The sequence below is a fragment of the Chiloscyllium plagiosum genome, chromosome 19, assembly GCF_004010195.1.
Source record: "Chiloscyllium plagiosum isolate BGI_BamShark_2017 chromosome 19, ASM401019v2, whole genome shotgun sequence".
In the NCBI taxonomy this organism is placed as follows: Eukaryota; Metazoa; Chordata; class Chondrichthyes; order Orectolobiformes; family Hemiscylliidae; genus Chiloscyllium; species Chiloscyllium plagiosum.
Genome location: NC_057728.1, coordinates 28,617,179 through 28,622,268, shown reverse-complemented (window position 1 = coordinate 28,622,268; position 5,090 = coordinate 28,617,179). Strand labels below are relative to the sequence as shown.

At 43.4% G+C, this 5,090-nt stretch overlaps 1 protein-coding gene across 2 annotated transcripts in view; it reads left to right on the top strand.

Moving 5' to 3' along the window:
- The first annotated feature begins 481 nt into the window (after positions 1–481).
- LOC122559633 (muscarinic acetylcholine receptor M2-like) overlaps positions 482–5,090 on the top strand; it is an 81,416-nt gene continuing 76,807 nt past the window's right edge. The window contains exons 1-2 of one of the 2 annotated variants that reach the window (XM_043709436.1): positions 482–1,269; positions 1,910–2,056. The gene's annotated coding sequence lies outside the window, so the exon portion shown is untranslated. Of the gene's footprint in view, positions 2,082–5,090 lie in introns of both variants that reach the window. The other variant, XM_043709434.1, reaches the window with a different exon arrangement.

Here is a 5,090-nt window from a genome sequence, read left to right as displayed (position 1 = left end):
TGTCATTAAAGGATTGACTTCCAAATACCACACTCATTTCCCTTTGGGTTAGATGGAAAACTCTCCATTTATTGGAGTCACATATCCCACAGACTCCAGAACAGGAGAGAGAGGTTGGAACCAAATGGAGAAAATGTTCTCCTGGTCTCTCAAGAAACAAAAATGAACTGATTAAAAAGAAATATTAGAACACTGAGAACCCAAAGAAAAACTGAAGTATTTGCTACTGCTGATGATTCAAGACACCAGTGAAACAATCATTGTTGCAGGCTAAAATCTTTCACCTCAAACGGCATTAAACTGTATATTCCTTTCATCTTCCTTTTGTATTCATTTTGAAGTTTGCAATATGTATATCTACTTAACATCAAGTATTTATTACATTTCTTGGAATGAGAAGAATATAAAATTGCTCTTTCAGTCAAGAATGTCTTGTAATTGATATCCACTGATAAATAGGCACAGGGCAACATGTTTTATTTGGAGAAAGATATAATGTCCTGATTAAAAAAAAATCTTTGTTGCAGTCATCCAGAAGGGGAACTGCTTCATCCTTCTTCGACACCCCAATCAATCTTAACAATATAATCTCAAATTCATGAGTTGTCCCAATAATATACACAAAGTGAGATTATTCGTCACTACGGTTATGTTCAATACAATTTAAATGCACAACTGTGAATACTGCTCTTAAGAGTTTTTTTTTCCCTTTGGAAAGCCGTGCTAAATGCACACAATGCCTGAGCTCTCGGTCACAGTTAGGATTGCCTGAGCAAGACTCAGTAATTGTTTGCCACATGCAGTAGAGAACGGTTCGGGGGTTCTTTTTTCTAAAATTATCAGATAATATTTATTATTGTCAAGTCTGCTCGGACGAGAGCTTGCCGGGTGAATTCAAACAGTCGCGATTTCTTTCTCAGTGCGGTTCCAGCAGCAACATAAATCTCATTAAATGCGTAGTGCACCTGCCGGAGCTCTGGTTGGTACAGGGGCTGTCAGAACGCCGTGGAAATGCTTTGCAAGCGCACAGTCCATCACGCAGCTTAGAGGGTAACCACCGAACAACCAAAAGCCGAGTCAAGTGGACGCAAGGGAAGCAGAAGGAGAAGTTGGCGAGGAAACGGATTTTTCCAACCATCCCAATGTTACCTCGTCTTGAATTCCACCTTGGAGTCAACTGGAAATGATGTCGATTACAGCTTCCGCACTTCTGGGACAGAGTTTGGGAATGCGTTTGCTGTGAGCAGTCTTTGCAGGTTGTCTCCCGCAGTAAGTAATCTAGATAATGTCACTATAAAAACACAAACAGCCTGGGTAGGAATGCGCACCTCAACCCACGGTGTATGGAAACGGTGGGAATTGAACTGCCCTTACCGTTTCCCCCCAATAGGATCAGTGGCTGCTTGCGGAGTTCACTTTATCATTCCGCTTGCTCATTACAATCGGAAGCCTGGATACATTTTCTTTCATCTTTAAGTGTCGCTACTCAATCGTTTTTCATTATGAACAAGTTCACACTGTATGTGTGCATCCACGGAAGGCCACGTGATGGTCTGTAATGCTCGCCTGTTTGTCTCCTTCATCTTTCAGCTTCAGCCTCACACTGGCATCTTCAATATGCTCTAGGTCCCCAATATCGCGCCAATTTCCAGTCGTGAGCTTCCACCTCTCCTCTTCCACCAAATTAAAACAAAAACCAAGAGGCCAAGCTGTCTGACGCTTGCACGCTTTGACAGGACAAACAAAATGAACGGGTTAAATTGGAGAGGGGCGATATGGCCACGCGGGTCTCCCTGGGTCATTGGCGACTTGCGCACAGAATTAACTCGACATCAAAGTGCAACAGTTACAGTAAATCCCATAACCAGCAAGCTTAATAGCATCACTTTATCTTTTTGTTTGCTTCCAGCGTTTTCACTCGGCTGCCTGTGTACAGAAACGTGTGACTGACCTGTGCAGTTTCGGCACAGTGTGCATTTGGACATCAAAGCGCTCCAGATGTTCTTCATCGCTGGTTTCTTTCAAGGCGAAGATTTCCCTCTGTCCCAGAGGAGAGGTTAAATCTTTCTGACACATTTACAGTAATTAACTAACGTCCGTATTATCTGTATCTTTAGTTCTAACCGTTTATACACTTAGGTTCTCCAGGAGTTTGACCACAAGGTTAAGTCTAGGTAATGAATTGTCATTTTCACTGCGCGTCACGAGACTGATTTATTGTTGTAATTGCACTTTACAATGAATTTAGAATATATCTGATAGAAATCTTCGGTGTACAGAGCTGAGCAGTGTGCCTTCCCGGGACGCTGGGCAGAGGAGTGTCTATTCAGTACTGGGTAAATCTGTTGCAATTTACCTAACCTGGGTATAAAATTTGACTCACAGTCCTTATTCCCTTTGTTGCCATCACACTGATAGTCAGATCCCAGCATTCAAAGCTGCTGCCTGTCCACAGAAAAACAAAGAGGGTAACATTGAAAATCTCCGCACAGTCCCCAATTTAGATTCATAGAGTCATAGAGATGTACAGCAGGGAAACAGACCCTTCGGTCCAACCCGGCCATGCCGACCAGATATCCCAACCCAATCCAGTCCCACCTGCCAGCACCCGGCCCATACCCCTCCAAACCCTTCCTATTAATTTTTTTATATTAAAAGTGATAATCGCTTTTCGCTACAGTCTTTCCAATGCGCTTCGCACCATGGCTCAGACTCACTCGAACGGATGTGATGAAATCCTTTTGACAGATTTGAGAAAAGAGAGGATTGTGAAAGGCAGTTCCGATCTGTAAGCCAGTGCCAAGGATTCGAGAGTATTTCTTAAGCATTGCAGGGTTGGATTAAATAAAATGAACGGGACTTCCCAATGGCAGAGGGAACGGGCACCTAAATAACAGAATTGAAAGACGTTTTCTCTTGGGAGTGAAAATTTCCTTTCAAATGATTGTTGTCGTAGGGAAGATTTGTAGAAATGTAGGAGGAAGGGGCTTGTAGCTGATCTTCTAAATGAAGGAAAGTACGATATTACTGAGAGAACAAGACAACTAGATAGTGTGTCACACTGCTATAGTACTGCAGCCAGCATTCACTAGATCCGCGGCTTTTTTTTTCCCTACGATGGTTTAACCGCACACTTGTTAGCGCTGAGTTGAGCTCCACTCTGGTTGAATTCTCCCTGTGACGGTGATTATAAGCAGCCAGTACTCATTGATGTGGAGCCTGCGCCCTCCTCCGCCCGCAATTTGTTCAAGTCTCGAAGATTTTTCGTCCGCGAGCGAACTCAGAATCAGCATTTAACAACAAGAACCAATTGTAACTCTTTACCGCTAACTACCTAACTGGAAAGTTATCATGAACTCGATTGGACATGGATCAACGTGAAAAGATTCATCAATGCACGTGTACATTTTAATCATCACTTTTTAGCAATCACCAAACAATTGATTTTTTTTCACGGACTCTTTTCACAGAAATCTCCCAATTATTTCATAGCCATTTTCAACTATCGATTAGCAGCAGAATCAGGACCGCTCAGCACACTTGCTTTGCAGTCCAATGATTTCTATTCATGGTTGTTTGCGTCTTTCATTTAGACAGCTTGAGGAGGTGTCATAAAACGCGTGAACATCGCTGCATGTTCCATGCCTGACACTAACGCAGTGTTTTATTTTAATGAGATGGTGCTCTCTTGAATCTGAATGTTGTTACAGTTCAACCGTTTTGTTGTGTCAAGTGAAACTGGAATGTCAAAAGCTTTCAAATACATCATTTTAGGTTGACATGTTACTGTTTCTCTGAATACAGTAATCTGGACTCAATAGAGATTTCAGTGACATCCTGGAAACATTGTTCACAATTCTAAACAAAACAAAATTGTCTTCGAGTTGACTAACTGTCGCCCATCGTGTGCTATCCGTTTTCATGTCGCCAAAGGGCCTAAAATGAATTAAGTGCCCAAAGAATAGAACAATGTGTACGGAGCAGGGAGCTCCCCTACAGCAGGGATGGAAGTCAGGCAACACTATTAGTCAACGTATCATATCCTTGACGTTTGATCAGAATGCTATGATCCTGTCTGGTTCTGCAAATTGTCTCCACTGGCGCCGAGTGATTATAATTCAGAGCTGAATGGGTTCGAAAGATTTCCATACGCACGGACAATTGTTTAACAAATAAAAGTTTTTGAACTAACCTGTTCAGAGATATTATTACGCATCTCTGGAGCAGGTGGGACTTAAACCCGGGCGACCTGGCCAAGAGGCCAGGACGCTGCTACTGTACCACAAGAAGTCCTCGGGTCTGTTCTGTATTTTCTATATCAACCGATCAAGGAATGTTATTACACATCATTGGAGCAGGGGGACTTGAAGCTGGGCTTTCTGCTTTAGAGATACATCCACTGACATTGTGTCACAAGCGCCCTATAATTGGTCAATAAATCTGTTTTTATGTCAACCTGTTCAGCGATGTCATCACACAGCTTTAGAGAAGGTGCGGATTTGAACTGGAACCCCCTGGTTTAGAGTTAGAGATACTACCACCGTACCACAAAAGCCCTGCAATTGGTCAATGAAAAAAAATCTAAAATGTTTATTTCCTACACAACTGCTTTCGGTAAAAAAAAAAGCCGTCACACTAATATTCTCCCTCCATCCGAGCTGAGGAGCAGCATGATATTCGGTAATCACCAAAGACCAGCGACTCACTATACTCCTGCCAAGGCTAGTGAGCTGTTATCCCGTTAGACAGAGATGACCAGTGGGTTAACCTGAGGCGGAGGCAGAAGTTGGGAAGGAGGGCCCTTCATGAGACCAAACATCATGAGTGCGGGAGCTTGTCCTGGTTTGGTATCTGCACCCAGTGACACAGTCTTCCAGAGTGGACCCGTTAATGGTGGGATAGTGACAAGTCTCCCAGAGAAAACTGATCAGGAGCAGCTGGGTAAGTGACAGCATAGGGTGGGAGTGACAACAGGAATTGGGAGTGACAATCGGGGGTGGGAGAGACAGTAGTGGGTGGGAGTGACAGCAGGAATTGGGAGTGACAGTAGGGGGTGGGAGAGACAGTAAGGGGTGGGGGAGACAATAGGG